The following is a 19,166-nucleotide window of genomic DNA, read 5'->3' on the forward strand; positions in this document are numbered from 1 at the left end:
CCATTTTGTTTAACTGAAACTTTATGCTTGTTGATTAGTAACTCCCCATCCCCCTCTCCCCAGCCCTGGCAACCACTATTCCACTCTGATTCTATAAATTTCACTGTTTTAGATACCTCATATGCAGCCTTTGTTTATTATAGTTGTTTCCTCTGCCTAAAATGTCCTGTCCTCTTTTGTCCAATGGAAACTCCCACTTATCCTTCAAGGTTCAGATCATTTGTAATTGTACATGACCACTTTCATCCCTGCCTTCCATCCCTCTCCATCTATGCTCTACATTTCTCTATTTGAGTATCAATTACATTATTAAAGGCAAAGCTGATAGGCAATAAGTATGCACTTCAGCCATACTAGCTATAGATAGCCAGTGTTTATTCTGATTACTTGGTGCTTTTTCAGTATAGTTAGTAAACATCTTGAATGACACTCCTGATTATAGACATTATTTCAGATCTATCTCTATCATGACGCTGTGATATAAAGGGTATGGGCTATCTTATTTATCCTCATATCTCCAGGGACTGGCATAATACCACAGATGTGCCCTGTATGCTTGGTGAGATTAATAATATGTAGACAGTTAGTCTTTATAGTAATTCGTTGAAAAATAGATTACTTTTATCTTAATAACTATGAAGTTTGCCTGATTTATACCCAAATGATCATCAACCTCTTTTATGATCTAAGTTACACTATGGATTTGATATGTTCGGGGGCCAGTTATAACAAGTGGTTTGGGTACCCTCGGGACTTTTCCTTCTTGAAACTAGGTTGGAAAAGCCTGGCCTTTGGAATCAGACAAACCTCAAACTGAATTGAGACCTGTCTCTCAAAAACTATGTGACTTTGGTTAGCTACTTAACCGAGATCTATTTCCTCTTCTTCAAAAACAGAAAATAGATACCTCCTTTACAAAGTTGTTACAAGAACTAAGTGAGATCATGTATTTAAGGACATGGGATATAATCCGGCATGAACAGTGAACTTTGGTCTCCTTGGAACTAATTTAAGTTAGTAGATAAATTTTCTATTTTGAATACCAACCTCTCCAACCAGAAAAAGAGCAAGAAAAGGCATATGGGGTACAGTTTCCCTGATAGCATCCCAGAGAAGCTGTACATAAGCTATCACGATGGACGACATGCCTGTTACTGACCCAGTTCTGATTATGCAGCTGAGAAATAATCATATGGCTGGTGTTATGTACTAGGGGTAAATTAAAGGCCAAAGACAGCTTTCTCTTTGTCAAAACAGGAACTACAATATATTTTTTTTATCCCTAAAGAATCTGGTTTTGAAACATCTGAATTCATTTCCAATGGAGGCATCTCTTTTGCTGATGAAATATGAGGAGCAACTAGGTAGTGCAGTTGGTAAGTCAACTGTCAAGGTTGGTAATGTAATCATAGTTATTTTATTTCTCTGACCTCTGAACCTATTAGAACTAGGAAGGGTGATTCTGAGACAAAGAAATGTTGAATACCTCTAAGTCACAAAGTTTAGTAGAAAACAAAAATTGTTCCAAACTCTTTTGATTAAATTCTATTATCCTAGGCATCTACTTCTAACATGGAAAATTGACAGATAGGAATAATTGATATTAAAAAGGATTAAATCTAGGTTGGATAATGTGTTTATTTTTATTTCCCCCGATCTCTTTGGCTACCCTACTTTTATCCCTCCTTGTCCACGTGAAGATATAAAAACCCTGGCATCATGGGCCCCGTAGCCAACAAATATGAAATGTTTCCTTACTGAGGAAAAGGAGATTATATGTTAGCTCCACGTTTTTCAAGACTTAATAAGGATGCTAGAGCGGCCAAAAAACTTGGTGGTTTCCTCCCTTCACCTTTAAGTACTGTCTGCTTCACAATTTATTCAGATCTAAATAGCCCAGTCTATATATCTGTATCAACAGAAGATGGTCAAGTTGATGTGCAAAGCTTACTTTCAAACTTATCATTCTACAATTTAACAATTAACTTAAATCAGCTGTTATTTTCATACCTGTTCATCAGTAGATTGCATACAAAGACATAATTCACTTTAGGGAGGCCTGTCTCCAAATGACACTATTGCTCAGGAACCTATAAAAAAATCACAACAATCACTTACTTAAAAGATTCTATAATTAAGAATAATCTCATTGTCAGCTTCAGCAAGAAACAGGTATGAACTAAAGAAAAATCTGCATAATTCTGAAAAATTTCTTAGGGTCCTTGCTCCTTCTTCCTGCCCCAACCTAGGTCCTATAATTGAGAAGTTTGGGCCAAAGTAGTGGATATTGTTGGCACAGAGACCTCAGGTTACTTGCCCTCCTTATTCTTTGAACTAAGCTCCTTTGGCTTTGTGGTTTACCTCTTGGGAATCTATAGATATACATAGACTTTGGAATTTCTCCAAATTCAGAGCTGAAAAAGATGCTGTATATAAATGTAGCATTATCTGAAGACTTAAAAGTAAATCTTACTTACTGTGGAAGGGTCCTGAATCAGGATTAAATTATAGAAGACCACTCCTTCAAGAGAGGGAAAGAGGTCAGGGGAAAATAAAAGTCAACAGATTTTCTAACCTAGATTTAATGCTTTTTAATATCAATTATTCCTATCTGTCAATTTTCCATGTTACAAGCAGATGCCTAGAATAATAGAATTTAATCAAAAGAGTGATAAATTTGGGACAATTTTTGTTTTCTACTAAATTTTGTGACTTAGAGGTATTCAAATTTTCTTTGTCTCAGAATGATCCTTCCTAGTCCTAATAGGTTCAGAGGGTCAGAGAAATAAAATAACTATGATTACATTACCAATCTTGACAACTGACTAACCAACTGTACTGCCTAGTTGCTCCTCATATTTCATCAGCAAAAGAGATTCCTCCATTGGAGATGAATTCAGATGTTTTAAAACCAGATGCTTTAGGGACAAAAAAATAGTAGTTCCTGTTTTGACAAAGAGAAAGCTGTCTTTGGCCTTTAATTTACCCCTAGTACATAACACCAGCCATATGGTCATTTCTCAGCAGTATAATCAGAACTGACTCCTAAAACCCTTGGAATTGCCTAAGTTATGATAGTGATCAATATGTCTTTTGTTATGTTAATGAGGTGGCTTTTGGACCCCACCTAAGGATGGGGGCTGGTTGCCAGGGGAGCCATCTGTGTGATTAGCAGGTTAGAATTCCCATTCCCACCCCTCAGACCTCTGGGTATGTGGTAGGGGCTGGAGATTGAGTTCAATCTCCAATGGCCAATGATTTAATCAATCATGCATATGTAATGAAACCTCCACAAAAGCCCAAAAGGAGAGAGTTTGCAAATACTTGATTCTTATCTGTTTCCTCTATTAGACTGTAAACTCCATAAGGGTAAGACTCTTTTTATATTTGTTTGTGTTTTTTGTTTTTAAGTCATACTTAATGGGGAAAACTGAAAGCTTTCCCCCTAAGGTCAGATCTCCATAAAAGAAGGATGTCCACTCTTGCCTATTCAACATTGTACTAGAAGTACTGTCCAGGGCAATCAGGCAAGCAAAAGAAATAAAAGGCATCCAAACTGGAAATGAAGAAGTAAAACTATCTCTATTAGCAAATGACATGATATTATATATGGAAAATCCTAAAGAATCTGCTAAAAAAATATTAGAATAAAGAAGTTCAGCAAGGTTGCACAATACAAATCAATATGCAAAAGTCAATTTTATTCCTATATACTTGTATGAGCAATTAAAAATAAAATTAAGAAAAATTCCATTTACAATAGCATTAGAAAACTATAAAAAATTGTTGAAAGAAATTAAATAAGATCTCAATAAATAGAAAGACATCTTATGTTTATAGATTGGAAGGCTTAACATTGTTAAGATGGCTATACTCCCCTAAATGATCTACAAATTTAGCATAATCTCTATCAGAATCCTACCTAGCTTCTTTATAGAAATTGACATGCTGACTTAAAATTCATGTGGAAACTCAAGGAGCCCAGAATAGCCAAAGTATCTTTTAAAAGAAAAACAAAGTTGAAGGACTCACACTTCTTGATTTTAAAACTTATTATAAAGCCACCATAGTCAAGGCAGTATGGTACTGGCATACGAATGGATATATAGATCGGTGGAATAGAGTTGAGAATCCAGAAATACACTCTCACATCTATGGTCAATTGACTTTTTACAGGGTGCTAAAACTATTCAATGAGGGAAAGAATAATCTTTTCAACCAATGGCGCTGGAACAACTGGACATTCACATGCAGTGGAATAAAGTTGGATTCCTACTTCAAACCATATACAAAAATTAGTTCAAATGATCAAAAATCTAAGTAAGAGCTGAAACTATAATACTCTTAGAAGAAAATACAGGAGTAAATCTCCATGACTTCAGATTTGGAAACAGATGATTAGATACGACACCAAAAGCATGAGCAACAAAAGAAAAAATCAATTGGACTTCATCAAAATTAAAAACTTTTGTGTAATAAAGGACATTATCAAGAAAATGAAAAAATCCACAGAATGGTAGGAAATATTTGCAGATCATATATCTGATAAGGGACTATCTAGACTATATGGAAGAATACTTACAACTCAATAACAAAAAGATAAATAACTCAATTTAAAAAACTGGCAAAGGATCTGAATAGGCATTTCCCCAAAGAATATATACAAGTGGGCAATAAGCACATGAAGCGATGCTTGACATAGTCATGGCGGAAATTCAAATCAATACCACTTCATACATATTAGAATGACTATTATCAAAAAGACAGATAATAAGAAGTGTTGGTGAGAATGTAGAGAAATCAGAATCCTCAAACATTGCTGGTAGGAATGTAAAATGGTGCAGCTACCTTGGAAAACAGTTTGGCAGTTGCTCTAAAAGTTACACATAGAGTTGCAATTTGACCCAGCAATTCCACTCTATGTAAGAACCTAAGAGAATATGTCAACACAAAAACTTGTACACAAATGTTTACCGCATATCCATAGAGACAGAAGCTAGATTAGTGTTTGCCTTGGGCTGGGGAGGTGAGGGGTTATAGCTAAAGGGTATGGAGATTCTTTTGAGAATGATTAAAATGTTCTAAAATTATTTGTTGGGATGGTTGCACAACTCTGAATATACTGCAAACCGTTAAACAGCACACTTTAAATGAGTGAACTGTACTATATATAAACGACCTCTGAATAAAGCTGCTATATAACAATAATAATAACAATAAATATAACAACAGCTGTATACCCAGTGCTCTTAACAGTGCCTAGTGCCTAGCACAAAACATATGCCTAATATGTTAAGGGAATATTTTCTATATATTGACTTAGAATCCTCAAGCAATGCTCATTAGGTGCTCATGCAGTAATCTTCAAATTTTAACATATGTAAGTTAACTAGGGGAGCAGATTCCTGCTCCAGCATTAGAGATCCCTTTCAGAAGGTCTGGGATGAGGCTCAAGCATCTGCATTTTTAACAAGTGCTCCTCTAACGTGCTGTGCACATACTGCTTTAAAGAAACTGCAGCATGATGCAAAGGCAGAAGCCTTGCTCTCTGGATAGGCTATTAAGAAGTTAGAACTATTTAAACACTTTTTTTTTCCTTGGCATTGGGTCATGGGACAGGCAGGGAGAGCCTTTCTTTATCTGATCCACGTAGGTTGAAATACAAGTTCCTTTTTTTAAAAATACCAGTCTTACTTTATGCATACAAGAAATAATAGGTAGCTGAGTTGCCCCAAATTGGTGACCCATTTAAATTTTTTGGCTTGTGGATGAACTAGTGAATTCATTAAACACACACACACACACACACACACACACACACACACATCCAGTCTCTCAAGGGAAAGGTGGAATGCTCAAAATGAGATCTCACTAGGCAAGAAAATTAAAAGTTCACTGGTTCTCAGTAAATTATTTCTGGAAGTAGAAAAATACTTCTCATAAGACCACATAGCTGAAAAATTTTTTTCTTACATACAGTAACCTAAATCTGGTATTTAATTAAGACTGCATCAATATTCTATAAGCACAGTTATGTGGGAAAGCATATCTGTATTTGATTTACATAATTATTTTTTAGTACTGGTTAATTATAGAATTTTAGAGTTAGAAGATACTTTGAAATGCTGACTTTGAAATGCATACTAATTCCATACCTGAAAAACGTTATGTTACATAATATATAATGTTATTTAATAATATAACAAAATATTTTAAAATATCTTTAGTTAATATAGGAACGTAGATTTATTTTTACCCTTTTTAATCCCCTTGCTTCAATTTGTCACTGAGTTTTATAATATCTCACTCTTAAATGTGCTCTAGATTTACTATACCTTTTTCATTCCCAGTGATTCAATGTTAATATTTTGTCCTTATTAACTCAAACTTGGGTTAGTAAACCAGGCTCTGCTGGCAGAGGAAGCAACAATACAGAGATCTGAGGCAAGGGCTGTCTGGCAAGAGGCTGGTGAGGCTGGGGCAGAGGGACCAGACGCGGGGGGGAGGGGTTAGAGAGTGATGGGAGAGGAGTGAGACTGATGGAGAGTCCAGATCCTCAGGGTCTGATGGGTCACTGAGCCAAGGACTGACAGGATCTTGTAATAGGGAAGAACATTTGTATTCTATTACAAGTTAATCACTAAAGGGATGTTGCCTGTAAGATTAAATTATACCTAATGGTCCATCTCTGGGAACCCTACTTCCCAGGTAATGAGCATTAAGCTAAAATACCTTTGTTTAGCTCACAGGAAACATCCTCACCAGGCCCACCTGTGAATGACTGCAGGAACGAAGAAATGAACACATCCTTCGGGCAGCAGATGGGAACCAGGAAGTGTTTGACTTTACTCCCTCCCCTTTTAGCATAAAAGGAGCCTGAATTCTAACTAACTCAGGCAAGATGGTTCTTTGGGGCACGAGCCCGCCATCTTCTCAGTTTGCTTGGTTTCCAAATAAAGTCACTCTTCCTTGTCCCAACAACTCGTCTCTCGATTATTGGCCTGTCACGTGACGAGCAGTATAAGCTTAGACTTGGTAACAATCTGACTTCTGCTTTAAAAAGCCCACGTTGGCTTCTGTATTGAAAATAGCTTGAAGGAGCTAAAAGAAAAAAAAGGAAAAAAAAAAAGAATGCCATCATCGAAGGAGAGTGTGTGGTGCTGGGCTCAACAATGTGCAATGAAGGCGATGAGACAAGGTCAGATTCTGGGTACATTCTGAAGGAAATGCTGGCAGAATTCGGTGGTAGATTTGAAGTGAGCTGTGAGAGGTGAAGAGACAAGGTGGCTCCTGGGATTTAGGCTTCAGCAACTACAGGAATTAAGCTGCTAGTTTACTGATTGATAGATAGACGTTGATAGATAGACGATAGAAGATAGATGATAGATAGATGATAGATAGATATAGATTGGATGGATAGACTATCTATCTAACATATGCAACATATTCATGATCTTTCTCACTTAAAGAACTGAAACAATCAGAAATTAATTGTGTGAGAGAGGCTAACTGGTTTACCCAAGGTCACCTTGCTAGGGACGGACAAGCTTGGCCTTGAGCAGCGGTCCCCAACCTTTTTGGCACCAGGGACCGGTTTCACGGAAGACAATTTTTCCACGGACGGCGGGGGTGGGTGGGTGGGGGTGGGGTGGGGGGATGGTTTAGGGATGATTCAAGCACATTACATTTATTGTGCACTTTACTTCTAGTCTTATTACACTGTAATATATAATGAAATAATTATACAACTCACCATCATGCAGAATCAGTGGGAGCCCTGAGCTTGTTTTCCTTCAACTAGATGGTCCCATCTGGGGGTGATGGGAGACAGTGACAGCCGAAGTGTGCTGCTTATGTTCAGTCTACTCCGTGATCTCGCTTTGGTCGCTGTCACTGCAGAAAACCCTGCTTCATAAAGATAGGATGTTGGAAACGGAAGCAGGCTCCTCAGTGCTTTTGTGGCAATCTCAGGATATTCCACCTTGACTTCAATCCAGAACGTATGGAGATTTGAAGTTGTCTCAGACATACCTTTAAGGCCACCGTCATTTGCGATCTCAAGCAGTTGATCCTCTTCTAGCACAGACAAAGTCGATTGTTCACAAATGGGTCGTGGATCCATTCCTTCCCAGTTCGGGTGTCTTTTGCGGTTAAGAAGTAATGCTCAAACTCTTTTGAAAGCTGAGATAGGTAAACAGGCACCAGCTGAGAGAAAGAAGGCCCTGGCTCAGTCTCTTTCAAAATCTCTGCTAACGTTTGAAACATGTCAAAAATCCCAGTATTTACTCGTCGCCCCCATCATTCCAGTTTGGCTTTGAATGCAGCCACTTTATCTGCCGACTTGAACACAGTTGTCGTTCTCCCCTGAAATGACAGATTGAGTTCGTTGAGCAGGTTGAATATGTCACACAAGTAAGCAAGTTTTGCGACCCATTCTGTGTCACTGAAATGTGCTTCCAGCGGTGACTGTTTTTCTAAAAGAAATCTCTGGAGCGGCTTTCATAACTCAGAAACTCTGGCCAGTGATCTACCTTTAGAAAGCCATCGCATTTCTGTGTATCAGACAAGACGTGTGTGCTCTGCACCCATCTCCTCACAGAGCTGCGTGAACAGATGTGGGTTAAGGGCATGTACTTTAATGTGGTTGATAATTTTAATCACATCCTGCAAAACACTGTTAAGTTCAGGTGACATTTTTCGGCTAGCCAGAATTTCCCTACGGATGACACAGTGCATAGACTCACATTCAGAAGCGACCTCTTTGACCTGAGTAGTGAAACCAGAAAGCCATCCAGTCATGGCAGCCACTCCATCTGTGCATATACCGACACAAAATGACCAATTCAGTTTTCCTGTTATGTAATCATTCAGACTTGAATAGTTCTGCAGCTGTAGTGTTGGTTGGCAACAACAGTGCACATAACATATCCTCATGCACGTCCTCCTGAAAAATATATTGCACAAAACAAGCATTGTTGCCTTGTTGTCAACATCGGTAGGCTCATCAACCTGGATTGAGGACCTCGGTGACTCATTAATCCTCTCTAAAAATTGTGGCTCAGTATCCTCTGCTATTTCATCAATTTGTCTAGTTATGGTGCTAGCCGAGAGAGGAGCATGTGCCACCTTTTGAACTGCAGCCTCTCCTAAAAGTTCACGGCAAATGTCCTTAGCAGCAGGCAGGATCAAATAGTAAAGGGCTTCTTAGCTTTAGCAATGCGGTTAGCCACTAAGAATGACGCTCTCAGTGCAGACACATTTGATGAAGTGGTGGCCTTCAATAATTCCTTCTGTTCTTCATGTTCATTTTTTTTTCTTTTGAAAAACTCCAAAGGCTTGTCTTTTAATGCAGGGTGCTTGGTCTCCATGTGGTGAAGCAGTTTTGAATGTTTCCTGGCTTCATCGGATAGCGGGTCACCACACATTGTACAAAGTGGGCTTGGAGAATGTGAATCACCTGTTGCAAGGAACCCGTAATTTAAGTAGGACTCTTGGTATTTTCTTTTAAATGCAGCTTTCTTTTTGTTGGCAGTCTTAGAGTCTTCTGCTGTCTCATCATTAGGTCTTTCCCCTTTTCAAAGAAGCTCTCCAGCAACATTTGTTTTTTACTCATTTTGGCTAGGGTTAGCTTGTGGGCTTACCAAAACTGTGACTGAGACAAGTGCGCAGTGTGGGAAAGAGGCACGGATGGAAGTAGTAAATAAAATAATGGGTGGGCCACGCACGGACTGAAATACGTGTCAGATTCTGACTGAAAGCCTGCCACCAGATGCAGCTTAACTGTCACCTGCCACTCACTGATAGGGTTCTGATATGAGTCTGCAAGCAGTTGATTTATTGTGGTCTCTGTGCAGTCAGACCTCTCTGCTAATGATAATCTGTATTTGCAGCCGCTCCCCAGCGCTAGCATCACCGCCTCAGCTCCACCTCAGATCATCAGGCATTAGATCCTCACAAGGAGCGCGCAACCTAGATCCCTCGCATGCGCAGTTCACAGCAGGGTTCGTGCTCCTATGAGAATCTAATGCAGCTGCTGATCTGACAGGAGGCGGAGCTCAGGCGGTAATGCGAGCAATGGGGAGCGGCTGTAAATACAGGTGAAGCTTCGCTTGCTTGCCTGCTGCTCACCTCCTGCTGTGCGGCCCAGTTCCTAACAGGCCACGAACTGGTATCAGTCCGTGGCCTGGGGCTTGGGAACCCCTGGCCTTGAGTATTGCTCAGTGGTTACACGAGCCTGTTCTTTTTGCCAAATAGCACAGTGGCTCTTGCACACATCTCAAGTTTTTGGCTGGCAAAAGTCCTACACAGTGTTTGGGATTTTGAGAATTCACAGATTTTACATAATTTAAGATATTTTATAAACCTAATCAGGTATGCAGTATTTCGGTGGTATCAGCTGTAACCCCGAACTCCAGGTCCCATATCCTGAAAATGGGCCTAAATGTAGTGCTTTGGTAAAGAGTAAAGACATTTGCATTTTAAGGTCTGTTTTTCAAGTGCAAAGAATAATTAATTAAAAAATACAACTGACAGGGTTGAAGATTATTTGGGAACCAGAGGGATATAAAACTGTGGCTTCAAAGTTAATTATATCATCATAGTTTTATTTGCATTTGTTTTCTTTTGGCCACTTAGAAAATGTGTGTTTTCACAGTAGACTGAGATCTAATACTTATTCAGTACAGAATATTTTTCTTTGGCCGAGGAATGTAAATTTGGTGCTTAAGAGATGAGTTCAAAAATATTATATTTATATCAGATTTCCAAACTTTTTTGTATCAAAAGAAATAGCAGTTGAAACACTTTCCAAGGAAAATGGATTATACCTGCTGAAAACACTACTGGTTCTCATTTAAGTTGCTGATTTTTTTAAAAAAGAGTCTGACCTTGAGGACAGCTGCCTGTAGGCACAGAACGCAATGAAGATGAGAAGAGAGACACCGGCCAAAGCAAACATCTGAGTCTACTAGTTGTGTCCTGCAGACTCTTGCACATCTCCATAAGGCATTTGGGGTCTTGGGTTTGAACATTCCTTTCTAAAGGCTCATCCTTAGCAAACTCCCTGCTAGTCTAGATTCACTGGCATTTTACAAAGCCTGGTAGCATCCTTGGGTCCCGCTTGTTAAGACTTGCAAAGTACCGTAGACTCAGGCTGCAATCTTCAGCTGAATTTGGATATAGGAAATTAGCAATTACAAAGTGTTCTTTCTGCCAAAAATAACATGCTGTGGCCATTACTTTGCTCTGTGATGAAACAAGTCGTTTTAATCCTTTGTAGTAGGTGGAACAATGTGTACTTGACCAACCAAAAGGGAAAATACTTCTTAACTCAAGGGAGATATTTTAGGCTACCACATGTAGACTTATGTACATAATAGGAAAAGTAATCCTTTTCCCCCAAGTAAAACCTTCTAAAGTGATCTTGAAATGAAATTTGCAAAACCACCTCCACCTTAATGAGAGATTTTGTAAATTTGCCAAAGTTACCACACTGCACTAAACTAGGTTTCCAACAGCCAGGTTGAAAAGAGATGTGAAACAATTACACAGGAAATTGTGTTTACTTGAACTTTAAGATATTGCCTCAGTTTCTTTTCTCCATTGGCAAGGAATGCATGGACTGGAGTGACGCAAGGTTGTGTACTTCATCCTGATGGTTAGCACAGGTGAATGGCTTGATTAGTGAATCAAATAGTTTTACAGCTGATGAGAACTTAGACATTATCTAGTGAAACTTTCTTATTTTACAGATGAGAAAATTAAGGTCCAGAGGATGAACTCACTTGCCCTCAGTCCTTGTGTCAGTTAGGTCTGGAAGTTTTCCTATCCCACTGTCTTGAATGGAAGGAAATGCCCAGCATCCTATGTTATTTGGATACTTGTATCTCCCCTTTTGCTTTTAAGTCAAATCCAAACTATTTTGCTTTTTGTTTCTCATTTTGTTTTATTTCTTCTTCTATCTGTTTTATGATGGTGAAAATTCCCCACGGTGATACTTCTAGCTACTCGATCATTCAAGCCAGAAACCAAGAGCCATCACCCCATTCACTAGATCACCAACTCTTAAACGATCTGCTCCCCAAACAGCTCTCGGATCTTGCCTTCACGCTTCATCTTCACAAGCACAGTCCCTATTCTTTCTCACTGCAATACTGCAGTAGTCTCTTTATTGCCACCCCCCACTCCTTGCTTCCATGTCTTATTTCTCAGTGGCAAAACCTGCCAGTTGCCTGCATTTCTGTTTTTTTCTGCTACACTGCCCTGACTACCTTGCAGCTGGGTGTGACCATGTGACTAAGCTCTGGCCAATGCGAGGTAAGCAGAAGGGTCATGTGGCAGTTTCTGGGAATCTTCTTAAGAAGGCAGTTGGTGGGCACAGTTTGCCCTCTTTTACTGTGTCCCTACTTAAGTTTGCTGCCTGTATTGTGGATACTGCCATCTTAGACATTAGATTGGGGCCACACATGAGAGCAACAATATAAAAAGACTCTGAGTCTTTGACACCATGGGGACTTTGATGCCATACTAGCCTTGAACTGGATCTCTGGACATAGCGTTTTAAAGTAGTGTCATTTTGGGTTACTATCAATCAAGCCAACCCTAGTACCCACTATACAGCTAGCAACCTAAATTCCACAACAGCTTGAAGGTAGTATTCCTGAAACCTAGATTTGATCATGTCCCCATACTTAAAGGGCCTCCTATTGCTTGTAGAATAAAGCTCAAACTCCTTGATAAGCCATAGGGTAACCTTTGTGATCTGACCTTGGACTTTCTCTGGAGCCTCATCTCTCTTCATGCTTCCCCTTTGTGCTTAAAGTTCCAGCAATAATGAATCACTGAACTCATTGTAACCTCCAGCCTTTTGCCCAGCCTGTTTCCTCTGGTTGGAAATTTTCTACTCATCATTTAAAAACCAGTTTGGACACTTCCTTCTTCTGTGATACCTTCCCCTAAAACCCTGAATTCTGAGTTAATCACTCTCTCCTCTACGTGACTTTCACCTTGTTCCTGCTTCTATTATTGCCCTTAAACTATATGGTAATTATTTGTCTATATGTATGTATTTATGGCAATTTCTCCTTTTATGTCTGTTAATATTTAGGTGCTCCTATATTAGGTATATATATGTTAAGAATGTTATATTGGGCTTCCCTGGTGGCGCAGTGGTTGAGAGTCCGCCGGCCGATGCAGGGGACACGGGTTCGTGCCCCGGTCCGGGATGATCCCACATGCCGCGGAGCGGCTGGGCCCGTGAGCCATGGCTGCTGAACCTGAGCGTCCGGAGCCTGTGCTCCGCAACGGGAGAGGCCACAGCAGTGAGAGGCCCGCGTACCGCAAAAAAAAAAAAAAAGAAAAAAGAAAAAAAGGGTATGACAATATCAAGTCTTGGTGAGGCTATGGAAGAACAGAAACTCCTATAAGCTGCTGGAAACCAAATTAAAAAACAACTGGAGCATTATCTAGCAAAGCTAAGACATTTATGCCCTATAACCTGGCAATTACTGTCCAAGATACATATGTAAGGCTGTTAATAACATCATTTATAACAGCAAAATTTTGGAAATAATCCAAATGTTGATCAATAGGAGAAAGAATAACATTTCTATTTATAGAACTGTCAGAAATAGATTAACTGGAGCTACACACACCCACATGAATGAATCTCATAAACACATTAAGGAAAACAAGTCACCAGGAGAAAAGTATGATTTCTTTTATATAAAATTAAAAACTCACAGAATTACACACGTTTGAGATACATACATAAGTGGTAAAATTGCAAAGAAAAGCAAGGAACTGATAAACACAAAACTCAGGGTAATGTTTGATGGTGCCTACTGGGGGCTGGGATTGGGGATGGACACACAGGTGACTTCAAGACATTGTTAATGCTCTATTTGTTCTATTTCTCAAGCTGGGTGGTAGATATAAGTTCATTCATTTTACTTCTTTTTTTAAATTAATTAATTAATTTTTGGCTGCGCTGGATCTTCATTGCTGCGCGCGGGCTTTTCTCTAGTTGCGGCAGGCAGGAGCTACTCTTTGTTGCGGTGTGCGGGCTTCTCATTGCGGTGGCTTCTCTTGTTGCAGAGCACGGGCTCTAGGCGTCCAGGCTTCAGTAGTTGTGGCTCACGGGCTCAGTAGCTGTGGCTCGCGGGCTCTAGAGCGCAGGCTCAGTAGTTGTGGCATATGGGCTTAGTTGCTCCGCAGCATGTGGGATCTTCCCAGACTAGGGCTCAAACCCATGTTCCCTGCATTGGCAGGCGGATTCTTAACCACTGTGCCACCAGGGAGGTCCCCATTTTACTTATTTTTAAATTACATAAACTTTACATAAGCTTTTTTTTATTATGCTTCATCATTCATTTTATAAATTGTTTACATTAAGAGTAAAGAGTCTAATTATTGCTTTGATGTTCTAGATACCAGACAAGTTTCCAGGAAGGGATTATGAGGTTTAAAACCTTTATGGCAAGACTATTCCACATGGAATAATCATAAAAAATGCTTTCTAGTCTACCAATTAGACTTAAGAGAGTGTAGATTGCATACAGCAATTATTCAGGGTACAGATACCCCACGTCCACTTACTCTATAAGTCTCTGCACTGGCAGAAGTGTTTTACACCAAGGCTGAGCCCAAAACAGCCACCATTATCCTACCCACGTTACTACAGAGAAATCATAGAGAAGATTCAATTCTCCTGCAAAACAAAGCTAATGCTTTTGAAACACAAGGTGCAAGTTTATAAGAAAAGAAAATCAATACTTCATCATCAGTCCTCACGTTCTACTCTTGCTGAAAACCAAGTTAATTCTTTTCTGAATGGTCTGTCAACACTTTAATGCCTATGCCATAATGTTAGAAAGCATATTTTAGGTAATGTCAGAAAGTTTGATTAGATATTAGATATTTATATCTAGAAATTTATTTTAATTAATTAATAATACCAGAAAAAGCAGGAAGGGGGGCCATATGAAATTTTAGTATATTTTAGCCTCTTCATCAATTCATCAGAAAAGTATGAAATCAGACTTGTAATTGGGCAGCGTGACTCTGGTTGCAACTTGTTGATCCTGAATTTTTCTTTCTTAAGAGCATGCATCCAGGTGAAAAGAAAAACACTCGCAACCTTCTTGCTGATTGTTTTTGGACCATATCGTTATGACTTTCTCTTGTTTAGGCTGAGAGGGAGGGGAAGTCAGAGGATAGAGGGGCAAGCAGCAGAAAGCATAAGCCGTGCCTTGAGGAAAATCACTGAGTTTTGTTCATTCCTGAGGTGCCCACGTGGTGAGGGAGTTGCAGGACTTCCTCTTCTTTGTAGCATCACGTTTGCCTCAGACCCGCATGGAAGAGTTTTCTCTCAAATTTTTCTAAGGGGCTTTTAATGACTAACAGTGAAAAGATTCCAAAGATTGTTTCCTAAGAAGGACCAAAAGTAAAAGACCCTTCTGACCTGAGCAAACCATCCCACTAGACTCCCATATACTTGGATTTTCCTGGAGGTGGAGGTCATGACTTTCAACAAATTTGGCTTTTAGCGCCACTAATCTGAGTCATCGAGAACCGAACACAGATGGGAAGAGGAAAGGGGGGAAATAGTTGAAACAAATAAAAAATTCAGGCTTAGTTTTCTAAGTTGCTCTGAGTTTTGTTTTGTTTTTTTCCTTGTTTTATCTAACCTAGTCTTAGAGCCCTTCTTCTGAAATTCAGACAGCACCCGTTTCTATAAATGCACAGTGAGAAACATCTGGACTTGGCAGCAACTTGCCAAGCAGAAATCGGCAACAATGGAAATGTTCTGTACTGCTATAAAGAGCAGGAAGGAGTGGTAGAGATAGATGAGTGATAAAAATTTCTGATATATCACAATAAGATGTTCCCTTTCTTAAGTCTTGCCAGAGTTCACTGTTTACCTTTTGGATGTTCTTAATTATACGACCTTTAACTTTGTGGAGCACTGGCTTAGTGTCACTTAATTTCATAAAGATATAACCAGATGTGCAATTCTTTTAATGTTCAAAATTCTATCAGGAACATATTTTGTATATTTCAAGAGGAATGTTGCAAAAGTTCTTAAAAAATAAAGTCACCTACTTTGCAAAATCAGATTTTAAAAACTTTCTTCCAACACCAGTGTGACATCAGCATATGTGACTCTTTGCACTCATAGTCAATATGGGCACAAGGAGGTCTTTGTACATTCATTATTAAATAAGTTCTAGAACCAGATTCATAGACTTTTTTTTAGGTCGGAAGGCTCTTTAGAGTTGACTTAGTATAGTCTTTTAATTCTAAAGAAAAAGAAATGTATGCTGAATGATTAAGAAAGGAATTTAATTATACCAGGTCCTATAGAGGACATAAAGGTAATTCCTGCCCCATGAAGTTGACATCCTATTAGGCAAAAGGAGAAATATACACCAATAACATAAGCAAGAATATTAAATGCCTCAAAATGGATACATGAAGCACTGAAGTTTTGGAGTGGAAGCACAACTCAAAAATTCATGGTGGGGTCTGAGAAAGGAGGAGAGAAATTTTCTTTAAAAAGGTAACATAAGATTTGGGCCTTGAGACCTAATCAAACTTACAAGCTTTTGCACAGCAAAGGAAACCATAAAAAAGTGAAAAGGCAAACTATGGACTGGGAGGAAATATTTGCAGATGATACGACAGGCAAGGGCCTAATCTCCAAAATATACAAACAGCGCATACAACTCAACAACAAAAAAACAAACAACGCAATCGAAAAATGGGCAGAAGACCTTAATAGACATTTCTCCAAAAAACACATACGGATGGCCAGTAGGCACATGAAAAGATGCTCAACATCACTAATTATTAGAGAAATGCAAATCAAAGCTACAGTGAGGTACCACCTCACACTGGTCAGAATGGCCATCGTCAAAAAATCTGCAAAGAATAAATGCTGGAGAGGGTGTGGAGAAAAAGGGAACCCTCCTACACTGTTGGTGGGAATGTAAGTTGGTGCAGCCACTATGGAAAACAGTGTGGAGCTTCCTCAGAAAACTAAAAATAGAATTACCATATGATCGAGCAATCCCACTCTTGGGCATATACCTGGACAAAACTATAATTCAAAAAGACACATGAACCCCTATGTTCATAGCAGCACTATTCACAATAGCCAAAACATGGAAACAACTAAATGTCCATCGACAGATGAATGGATAAAGAAGATGTGGTACATATATAAAATGGAATACTACTCAGCCATTTGCACCAACATGGATGCAACTAGAGATTATCATACTAAGTGAAGTAAGTCAGAAACAGAAAGACAAATACCATATGATATCACTTACATGTGGAATCTAAAATATGGCACAAATGAACCTATCTACAAAACAGAAACAGACTCACAGACATAGAGGACAGACTGTGGTTGCCAAAGGGGAGGGGGGTTGAGGGGGAAGGACTGGGAGTGTGGGATGAGCAGATGTAAACTATTAAGTATAGGATGGATAACCAACAAGGTCCTACTGCATAGCACAGGAACTGTATTCAACATCCTGTGATAAACCATAGTAGAAAAGAATATGAAAAAGAATGTCTCTATGTGTAAAACTGAGTCGCTTTGCTGTACAGCAGTAGTTAACACAGCATTGTAAATCAACTAAACTTCAATAAAATCAAAAAAGATTTGGCCCTTGAAAAATGAGTAAAATTTTGACAGGAGAAACTTTAAGTCAAGGAAATTACAGCTAGGAAATAGCACAGATATGTATGGAAATTGAGAGAGAAAGCTGGAAAAGTGGGCTGGTCTTGCCTGCTAGACTAAGAGAGAGCTATGCAAACAAACAACTGCCTGACTGAAAAGAAGTATATTCTTGAGTCAACTCTATAACATTCCCACAAATGCATCTAGTTTAAATAACCACCTCTGATAACAGAATCTGCTACCTCTTGAGAGTTCCTGTCCCAACTTTGGTTGGTTCTATTTTCTCTTTATATTGAGCCTAAATCATTTTTCTTATGGCTCCAACTTATTTGTTCAAGTTCTACCTCTTATGGCCACACAGAACAAAGTCCATTTCCAAAGTCACCTATCTTTTTTTTTCCAGCTGTGGTCCTTATGGCCAAAATATCTCCATTTTTTTAAAACCACTTGTTATATGATACGGTCATTGATCATTCCCCATCCCTGATCACTGTATTCTGATTAAACTCAGTGTTTCTTATATCCCCCTTTAGGTGAAACACTTCCATAGGACACAATTCCGCTGACATTAATGTGCAGTGGAGCAGTCTACTATCCCTCTTTCTCTTTTCATAGACATTCTAATGTAACTGAGGCCCCCTTCATTTATATTTAGTTTAGTAGGCAATGCAAGGCCACTGAAGGCTTCTGAGCACAGGCTTACGGCTGTCCGTGGCTACAGTTGCATTAAAAGAAGAGAGAATGGAGGCGGGGGGGGTGTGCAGATTATTAGGAAATTAAGGTAATGGCCCAGGAAAAAGGCAATGAGAGGCTGAGTTAGAGTGGTGATAAAGCAGACAGTGAGTGATGGGAGGGGTATAGGGAAGTAGACACCATGGCGTTCGACATCTCATTAGATGGGGGGAGGGAGAAGCCACAGAAGTCTTTTAATTTAGACTGGGAAAATAGTGGTCTCATTAATCAGATATAAGGAGAAAGTCTCAAGGCACAACTTCGGGGGAAAATGTTGGGCTTGGTTTTGGACATAAGAAGTTTGAGGCGGCAGCAGAGGCTAAGAATGAAGGAGAATTGGGGAGCCATCTTCCCTCAACAGTTGAACCTGTGGGAGTGGGTAAGACCCTCAAAGCAAAGTCTTTAAAGAGAGAAGAGAACCTTGAGAAACACCTACTTTTAGGGGTTTACAGGAGTCAGAAGAAGGAGAGTGGAGAGCACTCCTATAATCCAGGGTAGGAGAGTTAAGGGAGGGATCAAGTTTTTGTTTGTTTTTAAATTTTTATTGGAGTATAGTTGATTTACAGTGTTGTGTTAGTTTCAGGTGCACAGAAAAGTGAATCTGTTATACATATATCCACTCTTTTTTATATTCTTTTCTCATATAGGCCATTACAGAGTATTGAGTAGAGTCCCCTGTGCTGTACAGTAAGTTCTTATTAGTCATCTGTTTTATATATAGTAGTGTGTACATGTCAATCCCAAT

At 39.2% G+C, this 19,166-nt stretch overlaps 1 protein-coding gene across 8 annotated transcripts in view; it reads right to left on the reverse strand.

The window, feature by feature from the left end:
• The window catches only part of LMNTD1 (lamin tail domain containing 1), a 465,704-nt gene that overhangs the window by 74,934 nt on the left and 371,604 nt on the right, over positions 1–19,166 (reverse strand). The gene's annotated exons all lie outside the window — the stretch shown is intronic.

Source organism: Monodon monoceros, unplaced genomic scaffold (assembly GCF_005190385.1).
Source record: "Monodon monoceros isolate NGI ecotype Baffin Bay Population unplaced genomic scaffold, NGI_Narwhal_1 Super_Scaffold_6, whole genome shotgun sequence".
Classification (NCBI taxonomy): Eukaryota; Metazoa; Chordata; class Mammalia; order Artiodactyla; family Monodontidae; genus Monodon; species Monodon monoceros.